The 23,506-nt window shown below is 46.1% G+C and overlaps 1 protein-coding gene across 1 annotated transcript in view; it reads right to left on the bottom strand.

Moving 5' to 3' along the window:
- The window catches only part of LOC143983065 (uncharacterized), a 695,051-nt gene that overhangs the window by 15,504 nt on the left and 656,041 nt on the right, over positions 1–23,506 (bottom strand). The gene's annotated exons all lie outside the window — the stretch shown is intronic.

The following is a 23,506-nucleotide window of genomic DNA, read 5'->3' as shown; positions in this document are numbered from 1 at the left end:
TCTGACCGTCTCCTGTATCATTGTCCACACACAGTCTCTGACCGTCTCCTGTATCATTGTCCACACACAGTCTCTGACCGTCTCCTGTATCATTGTCCACACACAGTCTCTGACCGTCTCCTGTATCATTGTCCACACACAGTCTCTGACCGTCTCCTGTATCATTGTCCACACACAGTCTCTGACCGTCTCCTGTATCATTGTCCACACACAGTCTCTGGCCATCTCCTGTATCATTGTCCACACACAGTCTCTGACCGTCTCCTGTATCATTGTCCACACACAGTCTCTGGCCATCTCCTGTATCATTGTCCACACACAGTCTCTGACCGTCTCCTGTATCATTGTCCACACACAGTCTCTGACCGTCTCCTGTATCATTGTCCACACACAGTCTCTGACCGTCTCCTGTATCATTGTCCACACACAGTCTCTGACCGTCTCCTGTATCATTGTCCACACACAGTCTCTGACCGTCTCCTGTATCATTGTCCACACACAGTCTCTGACCGTCTCCTGTATCATTGTCCACACACAGTCTCTGACCGTCTCCTGTATCATTGTCCACACACAGTCTCTGACCGTCTCCTGTATCATTGTCCACACACAGTCTCTGACCGTCTCCTGTATCATTGTCCACACACAGTCTCTGACCGTCTCCTGTATCATTGTCCACACACAGTCTCTGACCGTCTCCTGTATCATTGTCCACACACAGTCTCTGACCGTCTCCTGTATCATTGTCCACACACAGTCTCTGACCGTCTCCTGTATCATTGTCCACACACAGTCTCTGGCCGTCTCCTGTATCATTGTCCACACACAGTCTCTGACCGTCTCCTGTATCATTGTCCACACACAGTCTCTGACCGTCTCCTGTATCATTGTCCACACACAGTCTCTGACCGTCTCCTGTATCATTGTCCACACACAGTCTCTGACCGTCTCCTGTATCATTGTCCACACACAGTCTCTGACCGTCTCCTGTATCATTGTCCACACACAGTCTCTGACCGTCTCCTGTATCATTGTCCACACACAGTCTCTGACCGTCTCCTGTATCATTGTCCACACACAGTCTCTGGCCATCTCCTGTATCATTGTCCACACACAGTCTCTGACCGTCTCCTGTATCATTGTCCACACACAGTCTCTGGCCATCTCCTGTATCATTGTCCACACACAGTCTCTGACCGTCTCCTGTATCATTGTCCACACACAGTCTCTGACCGTCTCCTGTATCATTGTCCACACACAGTCTCTGACCGTCTCCTGTATCATTGTCCACACACAGTCTCTGACCGTCTCCTGCATCATTGTCCACACACAGTCTCTGACCGTCTCCTGTATCATTGTCCACACACAGTCTCTGACCGTCTCCTGTATCATTGTCCACACACAGTCTCTGACCGTCTCCTGTATCATTGTCCACACACAGTCTCTGACCGTCTCCTGTATCATTGTCCACACACAGTCTCTGACCGTCTCCTGTATCATTGCCCACACACGGTCTCTGACCGTCTCCTGTATCATTGTCCACACACAGTCTCTGACCGTCTCCTGTATCATTGTCCACACACAGTCTCTGACCGTCTCCTGTATCATTGTCCACACACAGTCTCTGACCGTCTCCTGTATCATTGTCCACACACAGTCTCTGACCGTCTCCTGTATCATTGTCCACACACAGTCTCTGACCATCTCCTGTATTATTGTCCACACACAGTCTCTGACCGTCTCCTGTATCATTGTCCACACACAGTCTCTGACCGTCTCCTGTATCATTGTCCACACACAGTCTCTGACTGTCTCCTGTATCATTGTCCACACACAGTCTCTGACCGTCTCCTGTATCATTGTCCACACACAGTCTCTGACCGTCTCCTGTATCATTGTCCACACACAGTCTCTGGCCGTCTCCTGTATCATTGTCCACACACAGTCTCTGACCGTCTCCTGTATCATTGTCCACACACAGTCTCTGACCGTCTCCTGTATCATTGTCCACACACAGTCTCTGGCCATCTCCTGTATCATTGTCCACACACAGTCTCTGACCGTCTCCTGCATCATTGCCCACACACAGTCTCTGACCGTCTCCTGTATCATTGTCCACACACAGTCTCTGACCGTCCCCTGTATCATTGTCCACACACAGTCTCTGACCGTCTCCTGTATCATTGCCCACACACAGTCTCTGACCGTCTCCTGTATCATTGTCCACACACAGTCTCTGGCCATCTCCTGTATCATTGTCCACACACAGTCTCTGACCATCTCCTGTATCATTGTCCACACACAGTCTCTGACCGTCTCCTGTATCATTGTCCTCACACAGTTTCTGACCGTCTCCTGTATCATTGTCCACACACAGTCTCTGACCGTCTCCTGTATCATTGTCCACACACAGTCTCTGACCGTCTCCTGTATCATTGTCCACACACAGTCTCTGACCGTCTCCTGTATCATTGTCCACACACAGTCTCTGACCGTCTCCTGTATCATTGTCCACACACAGTCTCTGACCATCTCCTGTATCATTGTCCACACACAGTCTCTGACCGTCTCCTGTATTATTGTCCACACACAGTCTCTGACCGTCTCCTGTATCATTGTCCACACACAGTCTCTGACCGTCTCCTGTATCATTGTCCACACACAGTCTCTGACCGTCTCCTGTATCATTGTCCACACACAGTCTCTGACCGTCTCCTGTATCATTGTCCACACACAGTCTCTGACCGTCTCCTGTATCATTGTCCACACACAGTCTCTGACCGTCTCCTGTATCATTGTCCACACACAGTCTCTGACCGTCTCCTGTATCATTGTCCACACACAGTCTCTGACCGTCTCCTGTATCATTGTCCACACACAGTCTCTGACCGTCTCCTGTATCATTGTCCACACACAGTCTCTGACCGTCTCCTGTATCATTGTCCACACACAGTCTCTGGCCATCTCCTGTATCATTGTCCACACACAGTCTCTGACCGTCTCCTGTATCATTGTCCACACACAGTCTCTGACCGTCTCCTGTATCATTGTCCACACACAGTCTCTGGCCATCTCCTGTATCATTGTCCACACACAGTCTCTGACCGTCTCCTGTATCATTGTCCACACACAGTCTCTGACCGTCTCCTGTATCATTGTCCACACACAGTCTCTGACCGTCTCCTGTATCATTGCCCACACACAGTCTCTGACCGTCTCCTGTATCATTGTCCACACACAGTCTCTGGCCATCTCCTGTATCATTGTCCACACACAGTTTCTGACCGTCTCCTGTATCATTGTCCACACACAGTCTCTGACCGTCTCCTGCATCATTGTCCACACACAGTCTCTGACCGTCTCCTGCATCATTGTCCACACACAGTCTCTGACCGTCTCCTGTATCATTGTCCACACACAGTCTCTGACCGTCTCCTGCATCATTGTCCACACACAGTCTCTGACCGTCTCCTGTATCATTGTCCACACACAGTCTCTGACCGTCTCCTGCATCATTGTCCACACACAGTCTCTGACCGTCTCCTGTATCATTGTCCACACACAGTCTCTGACCGTCTCCTGTATCATTGTCCACACACAGTCTCTGACCGTCTCCTGTATCATTGTCCACACACAGTCTCTGACCGTCTCCTGTATTATTGTCCACACACAGTCTCTGACCGTCTCCTGTATCATTGTCCACACACAGTCTCTGACCGTCTCCTGCATCATTGTCCACACACAGTCTCTGACCGTCTCCTGTATCATTGTCCACACACAGTCTCTGGCCATCTCCTGTATCATTGTCCACACACAGTCTCTGACCGTCTCCTGTATCATGGATGTGAGGTCGGTGACTGTCCTTTAGCTGGGTTGGACTGTCCCTTAGCTGGGCTGTCTCTTATCTGGGACTGTCCCTTAGCTGGATTGGATGGGTTGGACTATGTCCCTCAGCTGGGTTGGACTATGACTATATCCCTCAGCTGGGATTGCTCCTTAGCTGGATTGGATGGGTTGGACTATGTCCCTCAGCTGGGTTGGACTATGACTATATCCCTCAGCTGGGACTGCTCCTTAGCTGGATTGGACTGTCCCTTAGGTGGATTGGATTGTCGCAGTCCCATAGCTGAATTGGACTTGCAAACTCCTATAGCTGGATTGGGCTGTCTCTCAGCTGCATTAGGCTGTCCCTTAGCTGGGCGCCGGACTGTCTCTTAGGTGGATTGGAATGTCACAGTCCCATAGCTGGATTGGCCTGTCCTTCATCTGATTGGCCTGTCCCTCATCTGATTGGACTGTCCCTCAGCTGATTGGACTGTCCCTCAGCTGATTGGCCTGTCCCTCATCTGATTGGACTGTCCCTCAGCTGATTGGCCTGTCCCTCAGCTGATTGGCCTGTCCCTCATCTGATTGGACTGTCCCTCAGCTTATTGGACTGTCCCTCAGCTGGATTGGACCATCCCTCAGCTGGATTGGACCGTCTCTCAGCTGGGTCGGACTGTCCCTTAGCTGGTTTGGACTGTCTTCACTAAAAGAAGAAATTTTGTCATATGAGTTTGTTGTGTCATTAATTGTATGGTATGAGATTTTAGTAAAAATCAACCTTATCAGCAAGGTGTGGCAAAAGGATTATCTGCCTTAGCAGTTTTGTCCATTGAACTTGATTTAACTGGCTTCAAAATTAAATTATTCATCTGTGATAGATGAATTTACAACTGCCAAATGTAGGCGACTGTTTTGCAACTTCTGATATTGAAACATTAACCACTTGCTTACTGGGCACTTAAACCCCCCTCCTGCCCAGACCAATTTTCAGCTTTCAGCGCTGATGCACTTTGAGTGACAATTGCGCGGTCATACAACACTGTACCCAAATGACATTTCTATCATTTTTTTCCCACAAATAGAGCTTTCTTTTGGTGGTATTTAGTTACAGCTCGGAGTTTTATTTTTTGCTAAACAAACAAAAAAAGATGCAAAAAAAAAAAAAAAAAAATCATGTTTTAATAGTTTGTTATAAAATTTTGCAAACGGGTCATTTTTCTCCTTCATTGAAGTGCGCTGATTAGGCGGCACTGATGGCTGCATTGGTGGGCACTGATGGGCTGCATTGGTGGGCACTGATGGGCTGCATTGGTGGGCACTGATAGGCTGCATTGGTGGGCACTGATAGGCTGCACTGGTGGGCACTGATAGGCATAGTTAAGGCGGCACTAATAGGCACAGATAAGGCGGCACCGATGGGCACAGATAAGGCGGCACTGATGGGCAAAGATGGGCACAGATAAGATGGCACGGATGGGTGGCACGGATAAGTGGCACGGATGGGTGGCACGGATGGGCACTGATAGGTACCACAGATAGATGGGACTGATGGGCACTGATAGGTGGCACTGATAGGTGGCTCTGATAGGTGGCACTGCTGGGCACTGATGGGCGGCACTGCTGGGCACTGATGGGCGGCACTGCTGGGCACTGATGGGCGGCACTGGGGTGCAGCACCTGAGGCAGATTTTGGGTGGCACTGTGGGTGGCACTGCTGGGTGGCACTGTGGGTGGCACTGTGGGCACTGCTGGGTGGCACTGTGGGCACTGCTGGGTGGCACTGTGGGCACTATGGGCACTGCTGGGTGGCACTGACAGGGGGGCACTTACTTTATTCAGGATGGCACTGCGGGTGGCAGGTGGGCACTGGCAGGGGGCAGGTGTCCTTTTATATTGCTGGCCGTGATCGGGACTGATGTCCCGAACACGGCCGCCGGCGATCGGCTTTTTTTTTTCTCCTCGCGCTGTCAGCGCGAGGAGGAATACTAGCCGATTACCGGCTCCGTTTTATCACATGATCAGCTGTCATTGGCTGACAGCTGATCACGTGATAAGGGGTCGGGATCGACCCCTTACACGGATCGGTGATCAGGCGAGTCTCACGGACTCGCCGATCACAGAGCGCGCCGCGCGCGCCCCTCAGGGGGCGCGCAGGCCGCTCGTAACCGGGACTACGTCAATAGACGTAGTCCCGAAAATGTGGGTCCGCGCTATTGCCGTCATTTTGCAATAGCGCGGATCCCAAGTGGTTAAAAAAATGTACTACTGTTGAAACTTCCCAGGGGGTTTGTGTATGAGCCCCAACTATAGTTAGCACATATATTGTGGTATTGTATATTGAAACAAAGGTTTTGTTTTGTTTTTGTTTTGATTGGCTTTCAGTAAGTGCCTGAGAAAGGACCCTGGTATAAGTCTAATCTAATAGGGCACTCTTACACCAGGCTGTTTTCCTGCAGGCACCCTAAACAGACACCTGTTCAGAATTGACAGTCATTTGTTGGAGCAGCACCATGGTAGTTGCAGATCAAACAGAAGCAGCTTCTTTGGCTACACAGGATAGCAGGACTTAATTTTCTGACTAAAGTTCCAATTTAAGTTTTTTTTTTATTGATGTTTTGCTAAAGAATACAAGAAACTGAGTTATTTTGTTACTTGAAAAATATTGCACTTTATACCTATTATGTTCCATGCACTACTGAGCAAATATTCAAAGTTACATATTTATATGTTTTTATGTTTTACATTTTTTTTAAATAATCACTTGTTGCATTAAACAGGTTATGTTTTAGAATATGTTGTAAAATTACTTTTTTTTGTTTTATACTTTGTTGACAAATTAATTTCACATTTATGAGACAGTACAAAGGATAATGAGTAGGCAGCTGCACAATTTGATCTATATCTGTGTGCGTGTAACATATATACCCACCCACCCTATGTTTAATGATATTTGATTAAAGAATAATTGGCTAGAGAAATTTATAGAAACTGTGAATTCATAGTTCATAGGATTTAAGTTAATGTATGCATTCATACAGTTAATTTTTATCATTTTTATAATATTTTTCCCATTATGGGCGTGAGTGGGGCCTCATGTCTAAGTTTTGCCTAAGGCCTCAGAAAGTCTAGAGCCGCCTCTGATGAGTATGCTTTACATTTTAAACAGGACTGTCTACAGATAATTTAGTAGTAATATATAGTTTTCCGTGCATAGAAAGTAAATACTATTGATTCTGGCAATGTATTCCCACTGTTCAACTTCACTACTATTGTACGATCACAAAGTGATGACAATCTGACAATTGGACTATAGAGGTGTTTGTTACCCAAATATGCATTTGGATATAGAATCCCCTTATATTTGTATTTTATATATGTTTGTTTTGGTGGTTTTATACTATTAAATGCAGAAGCCAAAATATTATATCCGTGACGTTCAATAATCACTAGGGATGAGCCAAACACCCCCCCGGTTCAGTTTGCGGCAGAACATGCAAACAAGCAAAAAAATGTGTGCGTTAAAGTCTATGGGACTCGAACGTGAAAAATCAAACCTGCTAATTTTAAAGGCTAGTTATTGTCATAAAAATGTTTGGGGACCCGGGTCCTGCCCCAGGGGACATGTATCAATGCAAAAAAAGTTTTAAAAACTGCAGTTTTTTTGGGAGCATTGATTTTAATAATGCTTAAAGTGAAACAATAAAAGTATTTCTAGTATTAAAAAAATTATTAAAAATATTCCTTTAAATATTGTGCCTGGGGGGTGACTATAGTATGCCTGTAAAGTGGCGCATGTTTCCTGTGTTTAGAATAGTCCCTGCACAAAATAAAATTTCTAAAAGGAATAAAAGTAATTTAAAACTGCTTGTAATGTAATGTCGGGTCCCGGTGTTCTGCCATATAACGTCCGGCCATCTAAAAGTGTCCGCCTCATACTGCGCAGGCGCAGCGCTTGCGCAGTAAGGAGCAGAAGGATATTCGGAAAATCTCCGAAGATGAAAGATGCCTGCGCTGTGAGTCGAGGTGCTAGCCCCACCATCCAACTGGACATAGGGCTGCACATATTAGAGGGCCCCTCGCTGGCTTGCTTCGCTCGCCGCGCTTCGGGCATGGCCTCGCTGCGCTCGGCTCTTTTTATTCTAACTCTATGTCCACTTGGATGGTGGGCTAGAACCTGGACTCACGGCACAGGCGCCGCTCATCTTCGGCTATTTTCGGAATCTGTGTCCTGTGTACTCCACATGTGCAGTACACAGTGGACACTATCCGATGGGGGACACTATGTGATAGTACACCGGAAATATAGATGAAAATCATTGAGAAAAATGGCATGCCCCCCTCCCCCAGCTCATTACCAGGCCCTTTGGGTCTGGTATGGATATTAAGGGGAACCCCACACACAAATAAAAAAAAAGGCGCGGGGCACCCAGGCCCTATATACTCTGAACAGCAGTATACAGGCGGTCCCAGAGGGACAAACAAGATAGGGACTGTATGTTTGTTCTTAAGTTGAATCAGTTTGTAATTTAGAACAGGTGAATTTTTTAAGTGTAGCTCCAGCCAAAAAAATCTATTTTTAAGCTTTTTTGTAACATAGGGAAGGGTTATCACCCCTGTAACATTTGTTTTGCTGTCTGTGCCCCTGTTCAGAAGGTTTCACCTCACTTTCTGTCCCAATGACAATTGGATTTTGAAAATTTGGGGTTATTAGGGAAACTAGGATTGGTAATAAAACATCAGTGGAGACACCTTTTTTCCCATATTAACACTTACAGGAGAACATTTTCCCTTCCTAGGGGTAGAGTTCCTCTCACTTCCTGTTGGCTCCCTCCGTTTTTAAGTAGGAGTCATTTGTAGGTCGGATGTTTGAAAATAGGGGACCGCCTGTATATACTATACAGTCTGCCCTATACACTCTGTGGAAAATTGAGCCTTAAGCCCCATACACACTATCAGATTTTCTGCTGATTTTTTCCTTCAGATTTACCAAAACCATATAATATGAGGTCAAACCTTAGGAGTTTCAATTTGTATCCAATCAGGCGGGCCCTTGCACTACATGGTTTTGGTAAATCTGAAGGAAACAATCAGCAGAAAATCTGATAGTGTGTATGGGGCTTTAGGTGTTGGTGGTACCAGAACACTGTAAGCCCTCACAGTTACTCTTGGAGGGTCCTGGAACGGGCCCTGCTGTGAAATATTATATCAAGAATTGTAATTATATGCCCCTGTTAAACAGGGGCAGAAAAATTGTCCTTTAGGCGGTGGTGGTGGTGGCACAACACTGTAAAGCCTCACAGATACTCTTGTTGAGCACAGGAATGGGCCCTGCTGTGAAATATTACAGCAAAAATTGTAATTACATGTCCCTGTTAAACAGGGCCATAAAAATTGGGCCTTAGGCAATGGTTGTGGTGCCCTGAACCAAAAATATTCTTAGAAGCTATCATCATGAAGATTGAGGAGGAATAGAATAGTCACTCAGCATAATAGGATAGTCACTCAGCATATGCAGTCTTAAAGGGATCGCATATCCATAGAAAAATCAATCAGTTACATCAGCATCAGGTGCTTGGTAGGTGGTGATCCAAGACTGATTAATTTTTATGAATGTGAGCCGATCAACAGAGTCTGTGGACAAGCGCACTCTGATCAGTTACAAAGCCTCCAGCAGGACAGGCCAGTAGCTCAATTGCATATTGAGCAAGCTCTGGCAAAGTGGTCCATCCTCAAAACCCAGTAACTTAGTGGATGTCAGTTGTAAAGGTCTCCAAGTCTGATATTGCCCCTAGATATTCATGCACCATGTCATTCAGATGCTGGCGATGGTTGCTGGAACCGATGAGACTTGGAGCTGAGGACTGAAGAGTTGTCTGAAGGCATCGATCAGCTGGCCACCTTTTTCACCGCTCTTTCGGTGACTGAATGAAGCCTCGGCAACACGTTCAGCACCAGGAAATTGTAACCTCCCAGGCTCTGGAAACGCATTGCACAAAACTTTCTGCAAGGCCTCTCGAAGATGTTTCATCCTCTGCTCCCTCTGCGAAGGCTGGATAAGTTCTGCAACCTTACCCTTGTAACATGGACCAATAAGGGTTGCCAGCCAGTAATGATCCCTCTCCTTGATACCACAAATCCTAGTGTCCTTTCGCAGGGTCAGGGAGGCCATGCAGCGTAAGTTTGCAGAGGCATTTGATCATGAGTCCCCTGGGTCACTAGGGATCACATGATCCTCAACCACCTCCTCCCAGCCACGTACAACTCTGTGGGTTTCTGGGGACTGAAAATCTCTTGAAGACTGCTGCTGATGCTGAGTGTTATCCTCCACCTCTATGCTGACACAATCCCCCTCTTCCTCTTCTTCTTTTTCTGGTGTGGAATACTATCTGGATAAAGGGGGCCTGGAGAGGTAGGGAAGACCTCCTCTTCCTCCTGCTGTTTTGCTTCAAGTGCCCTGTCCATTATTCCACGAAGCGTGTGCTCCAACAGGAAGAAAAAAGGGACAATATCACTGATGTATGCACTGTCATTGCTCACCATCCTCGTGGCCTCCTCAAATGGTGACAGGATATCCCTGATCATTAGCCACTGGCGTGGAGAAAAAAAGCCAAGCTCCCCTGATCCTGTACTGGTGCCATACTCACACAGGTACTCATTGATGGTCCTCTGCTGCACGTGCAGCCGCTGCAGCATTGCCAACGTTGAGTTCCACCTGATGGGCATGTCAAATGAGGCAGTTCTTGAGCAGGTTGCATTCTCTTTGAATGTCAGCTAGCTGAGCACTGGCATTATATGACCGGCGGAAATGACCACAGACTTTCCTGGCCTGCCTCAAGAGATCCTGTAAGCCGGGTACCTGCTCAAGATCTGCTGCACCACCAAATTCAGGATGTGAGCCAAGCAGGGAACATAGGTTAAGTGTCGCTGTGGGAGGGTGGAGAGGAGGTTGGTGCCAGTGTCGCATACAACCATTCCTGGCTGAAGCTGGCATGGCATCAACCACCTCTGAGCCTGCCCCTGCAGAGCTGCCAGAATCTCTGCCCCAGTGTGGCTCATGCCACCTAAGCAGACCAACTCAAGCACCACATGGCATCTTTTTGCCTTGAACGTCTACAGAGCACCACTGGTTCAGAGGACAAATCTGCACAGGAAGAGGCCATAGAGGAAGAAGCAGAGGAGGGGTGGAGGAGAGAGCTGTGGCAGAATCATCACCACTAGTATTTTGGAGGCATGGTGGCGGAACAAGCTTCAACAATACTGAACCCTTCCCTGTATCCTTCCCAGCTGCCAGTAGAGTTAACCAGCGCGCCGTGAAAGAACGGTAACATCCCTGTCCATGCCTGCTGGACCATGAGTCATCCGTAATATGCACCTTACTGCTGACCGCCCTGTCCATTGAGGCCAAGACATTGCCATTCACATGCTGGTAGAGAGCCGAAATGGCCTTCTAGGAAAAGAAATGGTGTTTGGGAACCTGCCACTGAGGTACCGCGCATTCCACAAATTCACAAAAGGGGGCAGAGTCTACCTGCTGAAAAGGCAGTAGTTGCAGTGCTAGCAATTTGGTCACGCTAGCATTCAGACGCTGAGCATGTGAATGGCTGGGATCGAATTTATTTCAACGGTTTAGCAACTGGGGTAGGGAAATTTGCCTGCTAAAATTGGATGTTGGTGTACTGCTATCAGATTGGCCGCAAGTACTTGGGACACCTATTTCTATACCTTCATTCCTCTTACTGCAGGTTTATGAGAGGACTGGAGGTATAGTGTGGTTGGAGATCCCAGCTGATGAGGAGCAAGGAGAGGTCCATCTTGTTCTTTAAGTGCTGTTGCCAACGGACTGAATGGGAGGTCGTCATATGTCTGATCAAGCATGTGGTGCCCAAACGGCTGCTGTTTTGAACACGCTTTATGCGCTTCAGACATATGTTGCAAACAGTAACGGTGTGATCTGCTGCACACGTGACAAAAAAAGCCCACACCAAAGAACTTTTCAAAATATGCGGGGAGTCAGCAGCGCCCTGCACCTGCTTAGCTCTGCGGTGTGAATCAGCAGCGCCCTGCACCTACTTAGCTCTCAGTGTGATGCAATAGGGTGTCTGCCCTTAAGCTGCCTCATTGGAGATGTGCCTCCTCCTCCTCCTCTCTTATACCTATCAGGTGCCAAAATAGAGTCAGTGGCCTCATCATCCTCCCCTCCTTGTCACTGGAGCAAACTTGGCAGTATGCTACAGCTGGGGGAACATGACTGCCAGTTTCTTGACCTTCTTGGGCACCCCCTCTCTCTAGGCTCACTTTACTCCCTTCCTCAACCTGGGTGCCATCATCTGAGCCTTCAAATCGCTGTGCATCCTCCTGCAGCATGTGGTCGAATAGTTTGGGGGACTCCTCCATGCATGATGGTGGGGCTAGGGAAGGGGAGATGGTTGACATGGAGCCAATGGAATATGCCGCTTTGGAAGCTGCATTGGCAGGCAAACTTCTCTGAGCCTGGGTGACAGATGAGGAGGAGGAAGAGGAGGATGAGGATGGCTTTGTTATCCATTCCACCAACTCTTCTGCATGTTGTGGCTCAATAACACGGCCAGCTGCAGAAAAAAAGGACAAGCGCCCCACGGCCACATGCTGAGGATGTACTGTGTCCATGACCAGCACTGTTTTTTTGTTTTGTTTTTATATTCTTTATTTTTCATTTTCATCTTTATACAAATCCAATTTATAAAAGCATTAATACAATTTGTTAAGAGGTCTTCTTTCACCGCCTCTTCCTACACATTACGTTCTAATTCAATAACCCTCTCCTTCCCCTCTTACCCCCCTCCCTCTACCCTGGGGCAAACCAAAAAAAAGGGAAGGGGGAGGTATGCCCCTCTATCTCCCCCTTCTCATTCGCCTCCCTCTCTGTCCCATTATGCCTCAAGTGTTGCACGACAATCCCCCCTCTCCAAGAATGTCAGCCATTGTTGCCATATCCCATGATATTTCCCTTCTGTATCTTGTAGTTTATGTATCGACTCTTCCATTAGCCTGATTTGCTCCACCCTCTTCACCCACTCCAATATTTTTGTAACCTGTGTAGTTTTCCAATAGCATGGGATCAGCGCTTTGGCTGCATTCAACAAGTGCGGGACTATCGTGCCTTTATATTGCGTTATTCCTATCTCTGTATCATGAAATAGACACACCCATGGGCATTTTGTAATCCTCTTTCCTGTCACCAAAAATATGATTTCTATTATTTTAACCCAAAAAGGGGTTATTTTAGGGCAGTCCCACCACAGATGTTTTAGGGAACCCTGTTCTGTACATTCCCTCCAACAAGTTGCTTGCTCTTCCCCTCCAAACCTCTGCATTCTTTGGGGGGTCATATACCATCTCGATATTAATTTATAAGACATTTCAATCGTTCAAGAATCTCTTGGGATTGAGTGCGTAATTTTAAGTATTTTCATCCTGTGCTCTTCATTCCTTAGTGGTCCTAATTCCCCTTCCCATTTCCCCAAATATGCCGGTAGCTCTAAGTCAGCCACCCGTCTTAATATTTTGTACATTTTCGATATTCTTTTCACTAGACATTTTTCGTCCTTAAGCAATTTCTCTAATGGTCTTAACCTTGACATTCCCCGTATAGGCTGTGGCAGCCCTTGTGTAAAGTGTGATAGTTGAACGTGTCTAACGGTTTGTGCCGCCACTCTTGTGTAATTTCCCTATACGTGTATACCCTATTCCCTTTAATCACCTCCCCTAATGTTATTTCCTCTCTCTTTGCCCATCTACTAAAAAATAACTGCTCCTCCTTCCCTGGCACAAAATAATTGTGTCCAACAGTGACATTAATGGGGAATTGTGAGTCCAATTATGTGCCTTATTAATTTTATCCCATATTTTTAATGTATGTCTTGTTAAAGTGCTCGTGCCTACTCCTAAATTCCGCCAGTGAGGTGGTATCCATATAATTTTTGTTAATTTCGTCCCACTCAATCTAATTTCTAACTCAACCTAACTCTTCTCTTTCTGATTATGTAACCAGTCCGCTACTCTAGATATTACTATTGCCTCATAATATTTTTTAAAATCTGGTAATGCCACTCCTCCCCTTTCTTTTTCCTTCACTAGGACATTGTATGCAATGTGCGGCCATTTCGGGCCCATATAAATGCCACAACCAGGGATTTTAATTTCCTAAAAAAACTCGCTGGTACCGGGACAGGTATCATTTGAAATGTGTAAAATTACGATTGGCAGTATGAACATTTTTATTACATTTATTTTACCCATCCATGATAATGCTTTGTACCTCATACTTTTCATTTGCCCTTTAATTTTATGTAAGAGGGGTATATAATTTGCCTCATACAGCTTAGACATTTGTGCCGTTAATTTTATCCCCAGGTAGTTCAACTCTCCTCTACACCACTTAAAGGGCAGACTTGCGGAGAGGGCTCTCTGATCTTTATCTGATAAATTCAAGTTTAAAATTTCTGTCTTCGTCAGATTTATTTTGAAATTTGATAATCTTCCATATTGTTCTAATTCTTTAAGGACAGGCGGGATCGATGTTCTGGGATTTGCTATATATAGCAGTACATCATCTGCGAATGCAGATACCTTATATTTTATCCCTCCCACTCGGATTCCCTGAAGATCCCGGTTCCTTTGGATTGCTACTAAGAGGGGTTCCAGGATCACCACAAACATGTCTCCTCCAGTTGGACAAGTCAAGGGGACGAGACAGGTACCAGTTCACTCTAATCCTGGCAGTATACAACGCCTTAATCCATCTCATCATTCTCTCACCCAGCCCCATATATTTTAGGGTCTCATTTATAAACTCCCAGTCTACTCTATCAAAGGCCTTCTTGGCATCTACTGATAAAAGGACTGTGGGAGTCTTCCCTCTAATTGCCTCTTGGATCAGAATGATAGACTTCAAAGAGTTGTCCCTCCCCTCCCGTCCCTGCACGAATCCCACCTGATCGGTGTGAACCCATCTCGGGAGGAGTGTTTTCAATCTGTCGGCTATTATTTTTGCGTAAATTTTTACGTCCGTATTTAGTAGTGATATCGGGCGGTAACTCTCTAGGGCTGCAGGGTCTTTACCCTCCTTCAAGATCAAAGCAATGTGGGCAAGAAGCGCCTCTTCACGAAAGCCCTGCCCCTCTCCAACTGCATTGAAATATTCACAGAGTTTTGGTGCTAAAAGACTCTGGAATCTCTTATAATATAGGATGGAGTATCCGTCCGAACCAGGACTTCAACCCAGGGCTATGTCCTTAATTGCTCTCTCTACTTCCCTTACTGAGATAGGGGCCTCTAACACCTCCATCTCCTCACTCGCACCTTTTGGGAAGTCCAGGTTCATAAGATACTCCCTTATAGCTACCTTCCTTTTCCCCTCTTCACCCCCTCTTACTCCTATACTATACAGAGCACTATAATAAGTATGAAAGTTCTCTGCAATATCGGGAGTGGCGAACTTCATCTCGCCTCTTTTATCCCTAATTTTTGGTATAAAAGTCCTGTTTTTCTGTTCCTTTACTCTTCTCGCCAGCCACTTCCCTGACCTGTTCCCCCACTGGTATCTCTCCTTATTTATTCTATGGAAAGCTGTTCTCCTTTCTTGCTCCAGGAACTCTAACTCCCTTTTTTTTGTAATTCCTGACTCTCCTGGAGCCCCCTAGGTCTAGTTTTTTGCTCTAACTCTTCAATCTCACTATATAATTTAACTTTCCTTTTCTCCCTTTCCTTCTTTTTCCCTGCTCCAATCCCGATCAAACTCCCTCTAATGACTGTTTTGTGTGTCTCCCATATGGTAGCCCTAGAGATTTCCTCCGAATCATTAAGCTCAAAGAAGTCCCTCAATTCCTGTTCAATTTTACTACTTACATCCTGTTCTTGAATAAGTTAGTCATTCATCCTCCAGGTTCTTGCTATCCCCTTATAACCCTGAATTTCCAATTGAATTATTATGGGGGCATGATCTGACAGAGTGATAGATTTAATTTCCGCTTTTTTCAAGTTAGCCACTAATTGATGTTCTATCAAGATATAGTCGAGTCTTGCAAAGGTTTTATGGACTGCCAAAAAGTGAGTGTAGTCCCGTTCTTTTTGATGACTGATCCTCCATGAGTCTTGTAACTGGGCGCTGATCAATGCTTTATTTACCAACCTATATCTCTGTTCCGACACTCGTGCGCCTCCCCCCGAGGTATCTATCTTAGGGTCAAGGCACCAATTCAGGTCTCCTGCTATAACCACTTTACCTACTCTAAACTCCTCCAATTTTTTTAGCACTTTCCTTAAGAATTTATCTGGATTTCTATTTGGTGCATACACGTTTACTATAGTACATTGCATCTCCCCCAATTTCCCTTTTATAAATAAATATCTACCCTCTGGGTCAGCCAGACGATCCTCAATTTCAAACCTTGATAACCTGTCGAAACCAATGGCTACTCCTCTTGAGTGAGCAGATGGTGTGTCCCCATAAAACCAAAGTGGAAATTGAGCTGATGTCAGTTTTATCCCTGAATTGTTGGTTATATATGTCTCTTGCAAGCAAATTACATTCCCCCCATAAATTGCAGTTCTTTATTAATTTTGTACCGTTTTTTCCTTGTATTTAATCCCCTCACATTATATGTTATCACATTAATGAGTACCATTTACTGATTATTTCATTGGGTCATCTATCCATGTGCGCTGACCCAGAGGGCATTTTGCTGGGGGACAGAGAGGGCTCGAAGAGAGAAAAAAAAAAAAAAAGAAACCCCCTCCACAACCCCCCCCTTTCCCTCCCCCCCAAAAGGACCCCAATACTCCCTCCCACTCTTCCCCCTTCCCTTCCCCTCTCCGCAACGCTACACCTAAAGAGGTTGTTCGGAGACCCCCCCTTACTTCGTTGTTCATATGGGCTGGACACTTTTCCCATTGGTGTCTTATCCCCATATTTACCCCAGGGGCTCACACCGGTAGACCTCTAAGGACCCCCTTCCACTCCCCCCGCCCCTCCCCCATGCGCCCCTTTACACCCTCGGCTCCCTCCACTCTCCTCTTACTTTCTTATGCTATCTTTTAACTGCCCCCCATCGTTAAACTCCACTCCTCTCCCCCTCGTCCATCTTAACTTCCTTTGCATAGGCCTTACTTCCTTTACTTCTTCTTCCCACCCTGGTAATCGGGGGGGGATATGTCTAGCCTTTCACAAAACCGTCTCAAATCCTCAGGAAATCACAGGACTGCAGAGCATCCGTCTTTTTTTCCTTTCAGGCAGGCTGGGAAGCCCCATTGATAGGATATTCCTGCTGCAGCCATCCGTTGAGTTAGGGGTTTTAATAATCTCCTTCTCATTAACGTTTCTGATGCTAGGTCAGAGAACACCTGCAGCTCTGCACCCTCAAAGGACAGACCTGGTGGTGTCCTCAACTTCCCCATTATTTGCCCTTTCTCTTCTGCGTAATGGAACCTTGCTATTACATCTCTTGGGGACTCCTCCCCTGCTGTCATCCGCCTAGTAATCCTGTGCACTCTGTCTACCTTTAGGATTTCGGTGGGATCTCTTTCTAGCAACAGGTTAAAGAGCTGCTGCACGATGCTACCTAGCTCCCCACTACTATATTTCTCTGGGAGCCCTTTGATTCGGACATTCTTCCTCCTGCCCCGGTTCTCTTGGTCCTCTAATCTATACTGGAGATTTATATTCTTTCTCTGCAGGGCTACAACTTGTTCTGTTATCTCATCCAGCCTTGAGTCCTGTTTGTCTAATCTGTCCTCTATCTCTTCTACCCTCTCTAGGACCAAATCTATGTCTGCCCTTACTCCTGCTATCTCAGTTTTTAGTGACTCCTCCATTTTGACGAACATTTCCGCCAACATCTCCTTTATTGTAGGGGCTTCTACTTCCTGGGTTATAGATTGCACACTTCCTTCCCTTCTAATATCCTCTACTACTTCTCTTTCCTCTTCCCTTTCCTGGCCATCTTTCGGACCCCCCACTTTTACCCCATTTACTTTCCCACCTTTACTTTCTTCTGATGTCCTCTGCTCATTTGCCCCTGATCTTCGTACAGTTCCCGACTTAGGGCTACCTTGTCCCTCCTCTATTGTGCTGGTATTACTTGCCATATACTGCTGGATACCTCCTGGGCTGGACGCCGGCGGTATATTTTTACCGGTTTTTGCTTTCCCTCTCATTTTTCCTAATTGGTTCCTCCCAATTCTATTCACTCTTATCTACTCCCCACCCTCTCGCCTCACCCCCACAACCCCCCTTCTCCCCACTTAGGGAGAGTGGGTGCAAAGCCGGAAGATAGAAAGTGAGTGACGGGTAGTACAGGCACCGTTATACCTAAATTATATATACACCGGGCTAAAATACTGTTCACAGCCTAAATTATTAAGATTGTCCTTATGTGTCTTTATCTATAACAGATTTTTCAAATATTTGTCCTTTCTCTTCCTTCCTTCTATGGCTTAAATTCTGCGGTTTTCTATATAATGCCCTTTTCTCTTCTGTAGGCCTTTTAATTCAGTCCCCTGTTCTTCCCTCGGGACTCTCTCCAAATACTCTTGAACTGTCTTCTTGTTTGCAGAGCGGTGCTGAGAACCATATTAATGATGTAATTTACTATTATATAATCCCCTCCCTATTCCTTCTATGGCTTCTCAGTGCATTATACCTTCATCATTGCCACCCTTGGCGATACTATAGTTGGCCCTTATAAACTAGGATGGACCTTGGTAGAATATTAAGAGGGTAATCCAATGTCTTTGGGAGGAAACAAGGGTTACCAATAGTTCTCGACAGCAACCCCCCACCCCAGTCATGAAATTCCTTCCGTGACTCCCTGGCACCTCCGAGGGAAAAAGAAAGCAGAGAAAGACACCTCTGCTACATATTACTAGTCAGTAGAGGAATTTGAATTTGAGTCTTTATGCTGGAGTCCCCCTTTAAAGCACAGTGGGTGTAAGGCCTTTCAAAAAAAAAAAACAACTTCACCAGGGTATAGTCTATTACTCTTGCCGACCAGCAAAGAGAGGCAAAGAAAAAAAAAAAAAAGGAAAGGATTTTTAATAGGGTAAACCAGTGAAGTTTAACGAGAGTCCATCGGTAAAGAGTGTATGGGGTATGGGGTGCGGGGTGTAGCCATGTCTTAACACCCGCTCTCCTTTACTATTGGAAGTCTCTCCACTTTTTTTTATAGCTTGCAAGATAAGTCTTTGGGAGTGCTTTAAGATTGGGTCTAACTTGCAGCAGGTCAAATAACCTCATACATTATTGCATGGCAAACATTACTACTCCACCCTTCCAATCCCTCTCTTATACCGGTTCTCCCCCTCATCCACACTTTAGCTCACATTTGTTGCTTGGGGGTTGTAGTCTCTCCAATCATCTGCCTCCCTCTTGACGTGGCCCTTACCTTCTCACCTTCTCACTCTCACTGAGGGTAGATGACTCTCTCTTGGCAGTATGTGGATCCCCAATGCACTGACCTGTACCGCCAGCAAACCGTGTGCTCAGCGGACCTCTTCTCCTCCACTTCTCTGTCCTGGCACGGGAGGCCTCCTTATCCCTCTGACTGGCTCCCCACCCCCGCTTCAGAGGGGGATCCGTAAAGCGCCACTCATGTCCACCAAGCGGGACGCTCTATAATCGGGACGGTGGACACACCGGAAGTAGTAGTCACCTGGTCCCTTAGCGTTGTTCTTTAGTCCTCCTGTCCGGAGCGTCACCCTGCTTATCCGGAGCCGATCGCATCTGTTTCACTGTTTGGCTGGGTGGCAGTGGAGTTAGTCGAGCGGAGGGGATGCCGAGCTCTCACCGCAAGTTGTTTGGGCGGCGTGACTGTCCGTTCCGCCCTCCGCTCGTCAGCTTCGTGGCGGCGGCGGATCTGTCTTGCGGGAGCTCCAGACAGCCAGGTCAGCGTGAGGTGAGGTGGCGTGGGGTCGAGCAGGCGGGAGGACGCCCCGAGCGTGTCTACCTCATGATGCCTCGCCCCTCCCCACTCACTCTATCGCTTTGACTAGCACTGTTGACTGAAGACACAGAGCCTGCTTGCCCTCTTTTAGTGGTCTGTGAGCATCTGCCTCTCCTTGGTGGCCTTCCAGACATGCTATAAATTTTAGTGTACGGTGTACACCACCAGAAAAGTAGTAGCAACTGCACTATGGGTGCACGGTACTGTGTACTGTTTACACTGCCTGAAGTATATTACAAAAAGTACACCGGGAATGGCCTGCAGTCAAATATAGGCTTGGCTACACTGGATGCAATATAAAATGTATATATATATATATATATATATATATATATATATATATATATCATCCACGAGACTGACTGTATACTATATATATATATATATATATCTCTCTCCGTCCACGCCAACAACACACTACATGGGGCAGACATGTAGGCAGCCTTATATAGTGTGGGGCGTGGACTTAGCCCCCTGAGCCATGATTGGCCAAAGGCACCCTGCCTTTGGTCAATTGTGGCTCTCTTAGCTGAGGGCGCTGGGTAGGTATGAGCTTCGAGTTCGAGTCGAACTCATGTTCTACTCGAACATTGCCTGTTCGCCTGTTCAGCGAACAGTGAACAATTTGGGCTGTTCGCAGCAAATTCGAAAAGCCGGAACACCCTATACAAGTCTATGGGAGAAATCTAAAGTGCTAATTTGAAAGGGTAATATGCAGGTTACTGTCCTAAAAAGTGTTTGGGGACCCGGGTCCTGCCCCAGGGGACATGGATCAATGCAAAAAAAAGTTTTAAAAACTGCAGTTTTTTCAGGAGCAGTGATTTTAATAATGATTAAAGTGAAACAATAAAAGCCACCCGTCACCTGACCCCGCCCCTCTGACGCTGGAGAGGGAAGCCAGGGGTTCCCCAGTGACGTGTGGGTGACCCCGCCCCCTCTGATGTAACGAAAAACCTGCGTTACATCAGAGGGGGCGGGGTCACCCACACGTCACTGGGGAACCCCTGGCTTCCCTCTCCAGCGTCAGAGGGGCGGGGTCAGGTGATGGGTGGCCCCGCTCTCCTAATATAAGAAACGTCAGTGCTGGGCTCTCTGCAGTGTCTCCGGAGTGGAGACAGAAGGATGTATGGACAGTGCTGGACTGAGAGATCCCCCGTCGCTGGATATGATCATCCATCGCTGGACCCCGGAGACCCGTCGCTGGATAGCAAGAGTGGATTAGCACCGCTGGAATCTTTTTTTTATTTTTTTATTTTTAATAAAGGAATTTTTCAAAAGTGTGTTTGTCTTATTTAACCATTTTGACACTTTCTTTGTGAAATGGTAGGGGTACTTTTGTACCCCCTTACCATTTCAAACAGGGGGGGGGCGGGATCTGGGGGTCCCCTTGTTAAAGGGGGCTTCCAGATTCTGATAAGCCCCCCGCCCGCAGACCCTCACAACCAACGCCCAGGGTTGTGAGGATGAGGCCCTTGTCCTCATCAACATGGGGACAAGGTGCTTTGAGGGGTCACAGACCCCCAAAGCATCCTCCCAATCTTGAGGGTATGTGGCCTGGTACGGTTCAGGAGGGAGGGGGGCTGCTCTCTCGTCCCCCCCTCTTTTCCTGCGGGCTGCCAGGTTGCGTGCTCGGATAAAGGGTCTGATATGGATTTTTAGGGGGACTCCCACGTCAATTTTTTTTTTAATTTGACACGGGGTTCCCCTTAATATCCATGTCAGACCTGAAGGGCCTGGTAATTGAATTTAGGGGAACCCCCACGCTTTTTTTTTTTATTTATTTTTTTATCAATGAATGAATGAATTGTCGGCTAATGCAGAGAACACTCATTGAGTGTTCTCTGTATTACGGGACCCGACAATAGCCGCAAGTGATTTTAAAAGACTTTTTTTCCTGCACAAATGACACTTTGTGCAGGGACAGTTCTAAGCACCAGAAACATGCGCCCCTTCACAGGCATACTATAGATACCCCCCAGCTACGAAATTTAAAGGAATATTACACTTTTATTGTTTCACTTTATTCATTATTAAAATTACTGCTCCTGAAAAAACGGCCGTTTTTAAAACTTTTTTTTGCATTGATCCATGTCCCCTGGGGCAGGACCCGGGTACCCAAACACTTTTTAGGACAGTAACCTGCATATTACCCTTTAAAATGAGCACTTTAGATTGTGAACGTTCGAGTCCCATAGACTTTAATAGGGTTCTAAAGTTCACACGAAGTTTAGGTCTGTTCGCAGGTTCTGGTGCGAACCGAACAGGGGGGTGTTCGGCTCATCCCTAGCGCTGGGATTAGCCAAAGCATGCAGGTCATGGTGCATGCTTTGGCCAATCATCATATAGCAATGCACTGCGCTCCCGCAGTGCATTGTGGGGCATTACATAGCTCTCGAATTTGGCGCGAACGCCCCATAATGTTCAGTTTTCAACGAACTGACCAACAGCCAATGTTTGAGCCTAACTCATGCTCGACCCAAACATAAAGCTCATCCCTAATAATCACATTGCAATCATTGAATATGTGTGAGGGGGGTGACCTATGCCCATGAAGGAGACTTCCAAATGTCATGAGTTCTGTGTGAGGAGACCTCCAGTTGCCAAGAGTTGTGTGTGAGGAGACTTCCAGTGGCTACAAATCATTTATGAGGAGCCCCTCCCCCCATTACATAAGATATACTGTATACTCCTCTTCTTAGTTATTCCAACAGATAAACATGACATTCATAGGACAGTGCAATACTAATTGAACTCTTTGAAACAGAGAACAGTGGGTACTAAGGACATTACAGTCAATCTGATTTGGGTCATGGATGAATTGTGTATTCATTTTCCAGCTGATCATGCTCTGTAAGACATTTGTATTAATAAACAGAATTTCGATGCATAATAACTCACTCTGTTATTAGTGTATATCTGAAAGCAAATATGTTCTACTTATGTGTAATATGTATATCTTTTCATATCCATTTAAGAAAACATATCCAAGGGCACCTTGTTCTAGTTAGCAGAATATTATTTGATGTTCACTGTAGTACATAAAATAACATTTTTATGGTTTCCTTCATGTCACTTAATGGAACATTCTTGTGTTTGTAAGATAACATTTTACAAGTACTTTGATTTCCTGTCTCTTTGTCAGAATAGATTTCCTTGTAACGATAAGGCGGAGAGCTGCATTCCTATAAAATAGATATAATGGATAAAAGTGTTGTTTGATAATGTTGTTAATATGTTCTCTGCTGCAGCAGGACTTGCATTGCACCCATGGGAAACACACTGTTTGAGAGGTTTATAATTGATTTAAAACTTTCCCAATACTTTATATTTCAGCTATAATTTAAATGTAACAGCTATGTAAAGGATATTGGTAAATGTGTTCTTATGTTATTAACCAGACCTTAATAATCATTTATAATTACATTAAAGACTTGCCTTGGTGGTGTATCTGGATTTTGCAAAAGCATTTGACACAGTTTCCCATAAAAGTTTACTGTACAAAATAAGGTCCATTGTCACGGACCATAGGGTGAGTACATGGATTGAAAACTAGCTACAAGGGAGAGTCCAGAGGGTGGTGATAAATGGGGAATACTTGGAATGGTCAGGAGTGGGTAGAGGGGTCACACAGTGTTCTGTGCTGGGACCAATCCTATTTAATTTGTTCATAAATGACCTTGAGGATGGGGTAAACAGTTCAATCTCTG

Source organism: Lithobates pipiens, unplaced genomic scaffold (genome assembly GCF_037356315.1).
Source record: "Lithobates pipiens isolate NorthernLeopardFrog02 unplaced genomic scaffold, aLitPip1_a1.2 Scaffold_16, whole genome shotgun sequence".
In the NCBI taxonomy this organism is placed as follows: Eukaryota; Metazoa; Chordata; class Amphibia; order Anura; family Ranidae; genus Lithobates; species Lithobates pipiens.
Note: the sequence above shows the minus strand (reverse complement) of the source record. Positions and strands in the feature narration are given on the sequence as shown.